The 14113-nt window shown below is 41.6% G+C and overlaps 1 protein-coding gene across 2 annotated transcripts in view; it reads right to left on the bottom strand.

Annotated features, from left to right (window-relative positions):
• The window catches only part of LOC138282511 (oxygen-regulated protein 1-like), an 896912-nt gene that overhangs the window by 610288 nt on the left and 272511 nt on the right, over positions 1-14113 (bottom strand). The gene's annotated exons all lie outside the window — the stretch shown is intronic.

Genomic DNA, 14113 nt, shown 5'->3' with positions numbered 1-14113 from the left:
CTTCGCTCAGTTTATCTCAGATCTTTTTATCCCTGATATACCATGTGTCCAGCCTGGGAGGGAGTGTAAAGTCTATAAGAGGACCCTAAAGTCTGACCTCCACCGGGGAGTGATCAGATATGCCTCTCGCATGCAGTGTGGCTGATTTAAATCTGTGTGTATGGGAATGATGCATAAGCACATAGTCCAACCTAGAGAAACTCCTGTGCACAGGCGAGAAATAGGTGTACTGTCGGTCTTGAGGGTGGTGCTCCCTTCATATATCTGAGAGGCCCAATACAGACGTGAACTGAAAGTGCGGTCCAGCACTCTCCCAATTTGCCAAGTTCCTAGTCCTACCGGCCCTGGCACCCATGACCATGTTCATATCTCCCCTAGTGATGATAACTCCTGGTGGCAGAGTCAATAAGAATTCCCCCAGGGTCAGTCGAAGTGGTCCCATGCAGGTGCTGTGGGACATAAACAGAGCAAATGCTTACCGTAGTGCCCTCCCATAGTCCAATCAGTGCCACAAAGCCCTATCTGGTGGGTCGTAAAGGGCAGCAATCTCTTCATGAGGATCCCCACCCCCGTAAAATTTGTTGTGTACCCAGTGTGCGCCCTAAGTGTGTATCCCAAAATGTCCAGGGCCTTATAGTGGTTTCCCCGGAGATGCGTCTCCTGTAGGAGGACTATGTCTGGGCTGTGATGTTTGAGTTGTTGCAGTACTAGCATGCATTTTATTTTGTTCCCCAAATCATTAACATTCCGTGTCCAAATGGTAAGATCACCTGTGACCCCAGTCATATTTATGTAGATTATTGCTAGCCTTCCTCAGTTTTCACGAGTGTATGCTAATGCCGCCGGCAAGTGGTACCACAGAATGTCAATTAGAAATTTTATATTCCCCTCACAACTGAATCAAATTAGACAATTCTAGGATCAACGAAAGTCACTATCCAGTGCACCGGTGACACCCCACCTCATCACTCCTGCCAACCCCTACCTTCCAAACAAGAGCCCACTTAAACATGCCCTCCTTCACCCCAGCAGAAACCTATGAACATCAACAAGAGGAAAAGATCAGAGCTGAGCTCACGTATCCCGATGGTGGGAGGTGTCCCTTGTTTCCTTGGTGGGAGAAAAGGGTCCAGCTCTGAGTTCATGGCCGGATGAGCTGGCCTGTGTGTGCCTCCAGCCTTTTTGCCGATGTCTTTCCAGCCCTCCATCCAATTCCATGCTTCTTCAGAAGCATTAAAATACCAGGATTTTTCTTCAGCTATCACTTTCAACTTGGCTGGGAATAGCATAATTTATTTAATCTCCTTGGCTCATAATGCTTTCTTAACCTGGTCAAAGTTTTTCCTTTGGCGCTGTACTTGCAACGTGAAATCAGGGAAAAAAATGGATGACTGCCTTGTCAATCTGCAGATCTTCATGCGTTCTTGCAGCCTGTAATATGGTGTCACGGTCCCTAAAGGTGAGGAGCCTCACTATTATTGTGGGGGGACTCTGCTTCAGTGGGGTGCCCAATGATCTGTGCCCCCTCTCAACAGACAAGAGATTGGAGAGTCTCTTCAGTTTCAACTTATCGAGGATGAGGTCTTCAATGAACAAATCGGCACTGGGACCGTCCATTCCCTCCAGGACCCCGACTACCTTGATGTTATTCCTCCGGGCCCTTCCCTCTTGATCTTCCAATCTGGACGCTAGCATTGTGCCTTGTTGCGTTAGTGTCAGCACCTGTTGTTCGAGACTCTTTGTTGTGGAGAGCAGACCACTGATTTGTGTTTCCTCCCCTGTCACTTTCTCTGAAATTTTCTGCAAGTATGTACTAAGCAGTTTAACGTCAATTCTCACTGCATCTATTTTGGGCTCACTAGGGGCTATAGAGACCCTTATATCTTGTATTGTCTCTATGATGAGCCTAGTGAGAGTTCCCTTTCCCGTTGCAGTGCTCCCCTCAACTCTGCTCCACCCATGCCATGCACATCTTGTCCAGTGGGCATCCTCACGGTGTTCTTATCCAGGCTGTTAAGCTGGGCTTTCCTGTGCGCACAGTCCCTCACCATGACCCAGGTGTCCCTCTTCTCACATTGGCATCCTATGGTGTGACTAGTTGTGGCACTCACTCCATAAGGGGGGAGGTTTAGGCCATCTGATCCTGTGTCCCCATCTATTCAGCTGTAAGAGTCACTGTTCATTTAGTCCGGGGCTGATTGCCCTAAAGCCCCCCCAGGATGCCCATTGCCGTTTATCGGGCCTTACTCACTCACTAAATGTGCCTGCTGCAATCTAAGGTCTGACGGGGTCAAGGTAACCCCAGTCCCCATGACTCCGTACTTGCTAGGTGTGAAGGCAGGCCCTGTGCCCCAAGTGCTATTTCTGCCCACTAGGCTGCATCCACTCCCACAGCAGCCTTGACCTCCTGTGTGCTCAAGTGGCCCCAGGAGGCTCCAGTGGCCCAGAGGCCCAGCTATCCCAGTCTCTACATGATTCCTTTTCATTACCCAATCCTTACCCCTAGATTTAATCCCTTAACTCCTTACCATCAATCATTTACCATTACTCTTACCCCTTACCAAGAATCACTTGCCCATTTTTCCTTACTCTTAACCCGTCTCACCTCTTTTACCCATACTCACTTGTACGCTTACCATTATTCTCCAGCCCTCTTACCCTTAAGCCCACACCTGTTACACCCTTTAACCAATGCTCTTAACCCCTATTTCTTACTCCTTTCTCCTTACCCTTGACCCTTTGCGTTTAACACCAACTCTTAACTCCTACCCGTACCTCTTACCCTTTTACACCTCACCTTTATCTACTTACCCTCTATACTTAAGCACTGACTCCTCTTATTCCTACCTTTAATTCCTACCCTTAACCACTACTCATAGCACCTTACCCTTAACTGATGCTCTTATCACCTTAACCTTTTACCCATAATAGCCTCACTGCTTATTCTTAAGCCCTTACTTTAATACCTTGCCCCTAACCCTTTGCTCATGCCCTTACATTTAAATTCTTACCATTATCCCCTTAAACTTAGTCATAGCCTCAGCCCTTAGACCCTTACCCCCTTGCACCTTACTGTTATTTCCTTTATACATTTAGTCCTACCCTAAACTTCTTACTACTTAGCCTTACTCCATACCTTTCTTCTATTACCCTTATCTTCTTAGACTCTGCCCTTGCATTTAAGCCCTAGCCTTGCTCCTTTCCTATAATCCATACCTTTGCCCATAACCTTAATCTGTTACCTTAAAGGTTTAACCATAAAACTTTGCCCTTAATCCCTTTACCTTATCCTCTTATCTTTAGAGTCCTATCGTGAACAACCTATCCTTAATTGCTCACCAATACTCTTCGTCTCTCACTCTAAATTCCATACCTTTACCTTTTATCCTTAACTTCTTACCTTGTTCCCTTTAACACCTTACCCCCTTTCCTTCAACCCTTCATCATACCACCTTACATATCTTACCTTTACTCTTCACTCCCTACCATTAACCCTCCTAACGTTACACCTTACCTTTATTTCATTACTCTTATCCCTTTTTTTAACACCTTAATATTATCCTTTTAGGTTTTTCCCTTTACCCTTTATTCCTTTAGACTTAGCCACCTACTCTTTACCCATTCTTATTACTCTTAACCCCTATAATCTGTTAAATTGAACTCCTTAAACATATACCCTTTACCCTTAATCCTGTGCTAGAAAATATTACCGATATATTATTACTTATTTTTAATCTTTGTATGACTTACAATCAAATGAAAAACTATGAGGTGATCTAAAATAAATCTGTAATCCAAAAAGAACTGGCATGACAATAAAATGTATGTAAACAAATGGTATGTTAACTCTCAAAGCAAGTGCAAATCCCTTTAAATTCTGTTTGCTATTTATATATATAACACCTAAACAGTGTTAAGTTGTAATACGCTGAATGCCATTTATACATGTTACACTTGACTGTAATCACCAATTAGGTAAATGGAAATCATCTCATCTTAACTAGAGAAAACGTTTATCAGTATTGGCACAACCCAAGTATCTAAGAGTATGGTAATAACTTTCACAAGTGATTTGTCCCTTTCATAGCCAAATTATTTGCTCTCCACCCCTCCCCTTCTGTAAGCTTGACATTTAGTAGATTTTTAAAGAACAAATACCCTTCACATTGTTAACAAATCAACAGTGTGTATCTTCACTGCCTTTTCATCTGAAAGTGTATTTGATGAGTATGGTCAATCTTCTGAAGTTTGACTACATAATCCTCTTGCAACTTGATCTAATCATCATCTTTATCTAAATGTTGTAAAAGAAAATGTCAAGGCACTTGTTAAAATTGAAACAACTTAATCTTACCAATAAACCACTAAAGGAGCTCCAGTCGCACATTAAATTCCAATCACTGTGCATCATCTATAAATCTGTTCAGTGAAAAGGCCTTTCTTATTTCTGTTTCATGTTAACCATAGATCATTTAACATCTCCTTCAGGAAAGATTAAGGTTTCTGTAGCAAAAGAAAGGGTGGTTGCAGCTTCTGGGATCTAACACCAGCTCTATCAAACTATTTTCTAAAATGAGTATAACCTCCTCAGCTACAAGAACAGGCTCTCTTGCTCAACTCATTTTGTCCCTGTCACAGCCATGCTTGTCCTTCCTGCAACACTCCTTCCTGCTTTGCCTATATGTTTTCAGGCAGTATGACTAGCTGCATGAGCACTTCATTAATGATTAATAAAGATCAGTGGTTACATGCCTTTGACTTTTGTGGATCCTCATGTAATCACTACTGGAACCTCTGGACCCCCACTGAATCATTATTGGACTCCAGGGACACCCACTGAGTCATTACTGAAATCTGGCGACGCCGGTCAACGCATGTTTTATGATTAGAACCACAAAACAAAAAGCAGTTGCAGACCCCTACATCTCCCAGACTAGGCTTTACAGAACCCTCCCCCCCCCACCCCCCCCCCCACACAGGTTAAGAACCACAGGTCTGGACCATCAGTGGATATTTTGCTACTATAAAAAATGTATTTAAAATTCTGTATATATGTCAATAACAATATTTATGCACCTTCTTTGTGAAATATGGCCAATCTACAGCAACTCAATTACTGCTTAGTTATTTTACAACTGCATTTGTGTCATATAATTGTGTACAGCTGACAGTTAGCTAGCTAGACCTGTAGGATTTGATGATTGATAAGTTGTTGATATGCTTTAGAGGAATTTTTTCCAAAACGACAGAATGGCAAAATCTCAGAAATTCATCAAAAGGAATTATCCAGGGTCACATATTTTCACTAGATGCCATAGCATTTTTGGACTGTGAATGGACCATTTCCATTGTGAGAAAAGCATTGATAGTTTGTACAATGAGTGACATTTGTTAAAGAACACTCCATCTGGTAAGGAAAGAAGAATTTTACAATTCATACCTGTGCTGAGTGGGTTCATTAGCAAGACTCTGAACTATGGGAAATGAGTGCACAATTGAAAGAAGCTAATAAAATATCTACACAATAGTTTCATGGTTGACAATGGTTACTTAATCTCAGACACCTGTGGCTTATCCACAGAAGGCAAATGGAAATGCACTCCCATAGGCCTAGGTACTGAGTGCAGGGGTAAATTCCGATCCCTGCACAAACAGGAGCTGTTGCAAGACTTGGAATTCTAATATTTGCATTAAGTACCACACTACGAACATCCCTGTCAACATTAACTGGGGGAACATAAAGAAAAATTCAGAGGCATACAGAAATCAAAGTAGGGAACACTGATTTTGTGTGTAATTCCCCATTTTCCTATGAAACCTCAGATTATGAGGTGTTTACTGCACCCAGTGAATCCTCTATCTTAGATTATAGGTACATATTCGATATTGGTAACATCTCACTCTTTACTAGCCATTGTCAAAAAGCCAGGCTGGAAGTATTGCTTACATCTTTGTACTGAATGATTGGAGAGAAGTGATGCTTCAAACTCATCCACACTGTCTTTTTGTGAGGGAATAAAAGGCTACTGGACATTGCAGAGTGTCAGTTCTGCTCTTAACTGAGGCTAGGCATGCACTGCGAATGAGCTATGCAGCACTGCCCAGACAATGAACTACAATTTCCTGCAGGCCATGAACTCTTGCATAGTCTAGCGGGATGGCAGTCATTTTAGACATCTAGGTATAACTTCCAAATAGGACACACCATATTTGATAGGCAATCCTGATAAAATATTACACAGATCTCGGATTCATTGTCAAGACCTATCTGTTTTTCCATAGATTTCTATTGAAGGACATTGGGAATACTGAGAAGTATTCAGAAACAAACTTTGAACTATTTTTTGAATATATATATAGGTTGTTAATTCTATTAAGGTTTCTCCTGTGATGGAATAGAAATGATTCTTAGCCTAGACTGTGTTGCTCATGCTATGTTTGAATATTAAAACATTTAAGGTATTAGAGATCTAAAATATATATAGAATAGCTAAGGCTATGAAATAGCAGAATATTAACGTCGTTAGTTATCTAACAGTTGTACAAGAGTGAAGTACAGATTATAGTTCAGCATCTATGGGAGTGCATAGTGAGGAAACTTGAAGTAATTATTCAAGACATAGTCAGACGTGTTATGAACATATATGAGGTACTCATAAGTGTATGTTTAGTTTTCAGGTATGACAAGTTCCACATCAAAGTACACAAAGTTGCTTGTACAGAGATATTGGTACAATATTTCCATTCATTATTACATTTAAGCAGAAAAGCTTCTATAGCAAATTACAAAAGGGATCATGCTGCCTTTTAGGTATCCACCTCATCCAATAAATATCCTTAATCAACAGAAGTGATAAATCAAACCGGTGGAGGCCTGTGCCTCTGTTTTCTACCTTCTCCCATTTCGCTTTGCCTATTTCTGTCACTCGCCCTGAAATTCCTGCATATGTGTTTAATGGGGAGGCATACAAGGAACAGTGCTGCATCACTCCAATTCAATTCCAAGCACAAGGTTAGTGCATCCTGACATCCACTCAGAACCAGTGCCACACTGGTAAGACCACACTAGAATACAGTCTTAACATTTCTGGATTTCTAAAAGAATTCCAGAAGTACTCCAAGAAATCTTTGACTGTTGCAGATTACTCACATGCATAAACATTTTCCTAATAGGAACGTGTTTCATGTGCACATTTCTGTACCTGTAACATTGAAACGTTTTAAAAAGTTTTAACTTTTTTTTTCTCAATGGTGATTTTTTTGTTTCCCACTGAAAAATTCCTTCACGTTTAGCCCCAGCAATATTGGGGTTGTACCTCCACATTCTTATAGTAGAACTATATTTATTCTTTCTGTTGATAGCAGAAAATCACTCAATATTTTCAGGATGTGAAAGTACCTGAAATTTTTTTTAAGTTTGTGAGCGTTCACCACATTTTGCACGTTTTCTTTCACCCAGGAAGGCCCACAAACCAGTTATAACGGCAAAACCTCCCAGGTAAACAATTGCTCTGACCGATGCAAAATCACTTTTTTGCATACGGATTTGCACTTATGAATAAAAGAGTTAGCTGGGCTAAATAATCAAGCCTAAGTTGAGAAAGAATAAGGGAATTCGAACCAGTATCGTTTGGCACTAATCACTTTTGGGAAATGTTAATGTCTAGTCATATTCGTTGTGAAACGTAAAGATTCCATAACTTGCTTCTGGAAGTATTATATTCTGCAGCCACAACCTATTTGTTAGGCATTAAAGTTTCATCGCGCACTATTGGTATTCACTTTCATGAATGCTGAAATGTTTATTATTCGTCCATGAAGCTTTGCTTGAAATTATTAGTCACCGATAGACTCGATTGAAAAGGTACCAAAGAGTGTGCAATGTTCAAACAATTATGTAATTGTTTTTTAAATTAAAATGACAAAATAGTACCTATCTTACATTGACCCCGTTAAGATTATAAATGCAGCCAATGACAGAGACGTGGCTGACATACACCAAATGACCTGGGTAGTGGAGTAAAAAACACCCACCACAAGCCTTTGAGGCCATAATTATTTGATATGTAACTTGGTCAATTCCAAAATACAAAGCTTTAGCATCTGCAATGGAGATTCCATCGAATTACTGTGAAATGTATGACAGCGCAAGTCAGGCAATACTGTTCATATAGGCACAGTAAAATTGCTAAATACAGACTTGTGAATGTGCTTCAAATGAAGTCACTGAAAAGTCAATCTGATGCCCACGTGCACTTTTAAGAACACTCATTTTGATGTGCGCTCCACACATTTCTCATGATTAAGCACCATTGTGTTCACTCAATGTGTCAAGTTATTGGTGGCATAACAACGGCTCCACACATCTATGGAAAATCTACCAGGACAGAGCAGGCGCTGGCATGAAACGCGCCTTTGGTGTTTCGCTGCATAGTGGACTGTTCGGGAGATGAATGACGAGCCAGCCTGTTCTCCTTTTGGAAGATTTCTCTAAAATTAATGTGTTTCTATTGGGTATAAATAAATGTATTGCGATTGGCAAAAATATTACATTTGTTTCGTGAGCAAGGCTCAGGGGGGTTCTACTGCAGTGCAGGGATCTGAACAATACTTAAAAGATATAACGAATATATGGAATTGTGTGTACAGGGAAAGGTTGAGGAGATCCGTAACAGAATAAAACTGTGCTTGCACTGTCTCTGGAGCATTACTAGGTGGGGAATAAATAGTGAACATGGGACCTTAATGTGGTTTTGTTAAAATAAATTGGGCTTGCGTAAATTATATAGGTTGTGCAGTCCTTGCTAGTTTTTAAAATATGCTTTCATGAGAGTGGAACAGAAATGCAGTCACGCTGCCTAATGTGCTTTGGTGTTTGACCTTCCAGTTTTACCTCAACTTGTAAACAATACAGAGTTAGGTACAGGGTGTACATTTGAGAACTGAGGTTTTTTTAAAATTTCTAATAACTTGTCAATTGCAATTCGTGAAATACCTGAAAGTGCAAAATAAAACAGTAGGCCATCTCTTTCATCATCAGAAGTTGTTTTAAACATTTCATACATCGGTGGGAACTAATACGACTATCGCAAAACTTATCTTGTATTTCCCCATCAAATACATCATTTTTTATTCTTGGTAAAACAGAAACACATCATGTCATCAGGAGAATTCCTTAAAGTATCACTGACAACAATCCTAGGGCATAGGATCAAAGCGGCCTAGGATTTTTGAATTTCTTGGCAACTTGTTTGAGGCATGACGACCTCCCTACAAAAGTATCCATTACCACTTTTTTCTTTTCATCCTTTGAACTCATAAAGAAGCTCCGACTTCCTCTTACGTAGTACAGTGGTTGACCCTTGATCCTGGTGTCTGTTATTTCCTCACACTTGCTGCTGCCTGCAGGCAGCTGTTGCTTACCTCGATGCTTGTGAAAGGTTGGATGGGGTCAGAGGTAGGTCTGCTGCTCGTAGCCTTCTGGCACCTACTGGTCATGAGTCAAGAGGGTTGCAGCCCTTCCATAGCAGACTAGTTCTCCTGTGCCTCTGTCTGGTGCAGATCAACATGCAGCAAAGAGGAAGAGTCAGAGGTCATCAGGGCCACTTGGGTGTCTTCTGTCATCCTCCATGTGAGCATGCTCGTTGGGGTCTGAGCTGACTTAGCAGCTCACACCTTACATTCCCTCTGAGCTGTACACATTCACATTACAGAGGGAAAGAGCAAGCCGCCAACAACAGATTTCACTTGCTACCCTGTTGGGTGCAGGAACACAGCAGGGGGAACTGCTTTTAAATTCTTCTTATTAAGGAGTCCTGTGCTGGTATTAGCACAGGAATAGATTTGAGTGTGGTCTGTAAGGTGCTTTTACCTGGTTGCAACCATCACAGTATGTGTAGCGCATGTTTTAGGATCAAGACATATCTTGCTTCTGTGGTTTCCTGGACATCATTCTCAGCTGCAATGCCCTTGAGACAAGGGTCTCGATAAATCAATATTTTTGTTTGCCACCATCATATACCATGTACTGTCCAATCAAACTGCAGGCCACATCAAATTGAATGACATTAATATTTAGGCATTTGGAGTCCACGCGGGGCTCGGGCTTCTGTGTGATACAAGTAAACTAGCTGAGTGGACTAGTGCATCCACTGCAGGGACCAAAACATGCGGCAAATACAGGTGTAAGTTCAGGTGCTCCACTCAGCCTCCTATCTCAGAAAGTTTGAAAAATGAGTATTGTTGAGTTCATTAGCATTAAAATCCTACAGCATTCTGTGATTAAGGTGGGTAAGCACCTACTATTTTTACTGAACTTTTGTTTACTACGCATGCACAGGAGAATATTGGCAGGGACAGGCTTATTGCACGTTCAAACTAAGGCTAAACAAAACAAACACAAGGACCTGAGGGAGTGCACAGGATCTTAGTTTTGGTATGGGTCAGTGCCTATACTTTGCCGGCTTTATTACTTGACTCTCAGCAGTAGCTCTGACGACAGAAGTCACCAGTGTCAGGTTCTTTTCTCACACTTCTTACACCAGTTTGTTTGGTGCAGTTGGCATGAACGTCAGTCTTTATTTCCTACCTAATAAGTCACTGGATGGAGTTTATGTCTGATGTGTGATTGTCTTTCTAGCCAAGTGCATCATATCCTTCCCCATTTCTTGTAGTTCATAAATTTTCCTTGTTCCCTTCCCTAGTCAGTCTGACTACTTTACTGAAGGCACGCTTCACACACTCATTTTGGAAAGATGTTTGTGTACTCTTACACTTCGAATAATAATTTTCTTCTAAAGGATATTAACATGTTTTTGAGGTGTTAAAGCAGACATTTTTGACAACGGCATTGTCACCCTTGATGTGTGTAAACTTGTAATTATGGGCACATACATGTCTGTGTGTGTAGTATGTGTGCTTCTTCAGTTAACTGAACCTGTTTAGGAGATTGGCATGTTTGACAGTTTGGATAGGTCATTATTTCACAATAGCCCAGCAACTTTGCCATCCATTCCAACTCCATATATTGCTTATTAGGCCTAGTTTGACTGTGCAGTTTTCTGTAAGACCCATTGCTACTCGGGGTCAGCGTAACTGGTGTAATTCACTCTAGCATAATTGCTCCTAATTATGTGCAATTGTGTGAAAAGCATAATCCAGCATTTAGCTTTATTTTCTTTGTGCAGAATTCATCCTTGTGTTAAAAATGGGCCGGAGTACGCATTTTGTGCTAAGGAAATCACACTAAATGCTACAGGACAGGAACAGCAGTAGCATGCAGTCGCTCACTCTCTCTTAGTTTGTCTTTCCTGTGCTCTTTTGGTAGGATTTTTGCTCCAAATTACTTTTCATGACTCAAGTTGGAGTAATCATGTAATTTATGTTATGTAACTTTGGCATAATTAAAATTTCACCCAGACCTAATTGCTATCAGTTCTTCAAAACAAAGTGTGCTTTAGTATTACATTCTCATCTCAAGCTTTTGGCTATTTGGTATATCATTCCACCTTCCAGGAGAGCTTTCATTGGAAAGCATAATGGACTATTTTATACCTGAAAAGTACACTCTTTCATCACCTTGTTTGTCACATTCATTTCTTTATCACTTATTTACATTCTATACAGAAACAAAACCTCTTTGCTACTTTTGCAAGCTTTGGTAAAGCCTATATGGCAGCTTTTAACCTGTTAAAAAGCACTTGTGCATGCAACATCTGTAAGAAACATTTGTGAACGCATGTACTTACATGCATTAGTACATAAAAGCCAGGACTATTGACTTTATTTTTTAAATTTACTGTTTTCCATGCAGGCCTTAAACATAGAACTATGGTATCCCTGTGTAACAAAATCTGAGGCCAAATGTTCTCTTTTTCCACTTGCTGGTAAGATGATTGTCAAGGAAAGTAAAATGTGTCCGGATGTGCTATAGCAATTTCGCTAACACCATTTTAACCAATTGTATGTAGTCCTGGGGGAACAATCCGCATTATAGAAGGAAAAGACTGGCATTTATTCAAAATATATTTTTTAAATGCAGTTGTTGGACTTTTTTGCTTATGCAGGGTCATCCCCAATATTTTTGCCCCCTGCCTCCTATTTTTTCTGACCTGTTGCTGTTGGCTTTTGAACTCTGAGCACTTTACCACTGCCAACCAGTGCTAAACTGCACATGCTATCTGTGTAAATAGTATGTAATTGGTTTATCCATGATTGGCACATTTGATTTACTAGTAAGTCCCAAGTAAGGTGCACTAGAGGTGCCAGGGCCTGTAAATCAAATGCTACTAGTGGGCCTGCAGCACTGGTTGTGCCACCCACATAAGTAGCTCTGTAATCATGTCTCAGACCTGCCGTTGCAGTGTCTGTGTGTGCAGTTTTAACTGTAAATTCGACTTGGCAAGTGTACCCACTTGCTAGGCCTAAACCTTCCCTTTTCTTACATGTCAGACACCCTAAGGTAGGCACTAGGTAGCCCCAGGGCAAGGTGCAGTGTATGGTTAAGGTACGACATATAGTAATGTGTTTTATATGTCCTGACAGTGAAATATTGCTAAATTCGTTTTTCACTGTTGCAAGGCCTGTCCCTCTCATGGGTAAATATGGGGGCTACCTTTAAATATGATTAAAGTGTATATTCCCTTTGGGAGTGGATGGACATGTGGAGTTTGGGGTCTCTGAGCTCACAATTTAAAAATACATCTTTTAGTAAAGTTGATTTTAAGATTGTGTGTTTGAAAATGCCACTTTTAGAAAGTGAGCATTTTCTTACTTATACCATTTCTGTGACTCTGCCTGTTTGTGGATTCCCTGTCTGGGTAACTTTGACAGTTGGGCTGGTTGCACCCCACACTAGACAGTGACACAAAGGGAGCTGGGTGTAGTCTGCATTTCCTGATGAGCCATCTGTGCTAGGAGGGAGGGGAGGAGTGGTCACTTACACCTGAAAGGGCTGTGCCTGACCTCACACAATGCAGTCTCCAAACCCCTGGTGAGCGTCTGGGGCCTGGCCTGGGCAAGGCAGTATTTCACATTCAAGAGAGACTTTGCTTTGAAGTAGGCCTACTTCAAAGGAGACATTGGGTATAAGAAGGGCACCCAAAACCACAGACTTTAGAACACTTCTGGACACAAGAGGAACCTCTACCTGGAGAAGAACTGAGGAAGAAGAGCTTCCCTGCCTGTGACTGTGCTTTGTTGAACCATCCTACAGTTGTTGCTTCTGCCTGTGCAAGGGGGCAAAGACTGGACTTTGCGTGCCTTCCATCTTGAAAATAAATCTCCAAGGGCTTGATTTAGAGCTAGTCTCCTGTTCTTTGAAGTCTCAGGGACTGCAAAGACTTCTCTGTTACCAACATCTGGACTCTCTGCTGAGACTCCTGCCCTGACAAGTGGTGCCCTATCCAGTCCCTGCACCCTTGAAAAGAAAAGCTGGTAAAAATTCAAGGAAATGGACTTTGGACTGCTGAATCCAGTGACGCCGCCTGCAACCGACTCCCTGGTCTCCGCTGGAACGGTACGACCTTCGCAGTCCCGACACTGCTGCATCCCAGCCGAAGTCTGCAATTCCGTGGAAGTCGCCACACCACATAGTGACCGACGCCGATCGAAGTGCGCGGATTCAACATTTCGCACAGACGCCGCAATCCCCGATTCATTCTTCACCAAGGTACTGTACCTGAGGGTCCGCGTGACTCCATTGCCGGCGCTGTCGGTGTTCGATTGTTTGGACCGACTCCGTCACTATGGCGTGGTAACACCTCATCGAAGCATTTTGTGTTTCTAAACGCTATTTTTGAATTTAATCTTTAAAAATTCATAACTTGACTTGTGTATTGTGGATTTTTGTCGTTTTGGTCTTGTTTTGTTTAGATAAATATTTCCTATTTGTCTAAACCTATGTTGTGTCATTTTGTAGTGTTTTCATTAAGTTACTGTGTGTGTTGGTACAAATTCTTTAGAACTAGCACTCTGAAGTTAAGCCTACTGCTCTGCCAAGCTACCAAGCGGGTAAGCAGGGGTTAGCTGAGGGTGATTCTCTTTTACCCTGACTAGAGTGAGGGTCTTTGCTTGAACAGGGGGTAACCTGACTGTCAACCAAAGACCCCATTTC

The sequence above is a fragment of the Pleurodeles waltl genome, chromosome 2_2 (assembly GCF_031143425.1).
Source record: "Pleurodeles waltl isolate 20211129_DDA chromosome 2_2, aPleWal1.hap1.20221129, whole genome shotgun sequence".
NCBI lineage: Eukaryota > Metazoa > Chordata > Amphibia > Caudata > Salamandridae > Pleurodeles > Pleurodeles waltl.
The sequence above is the reverse complement of the archived record's forward strand: the minus strand, read 5'-3'. Positions and strand labels throughout refer to the sequence as shown.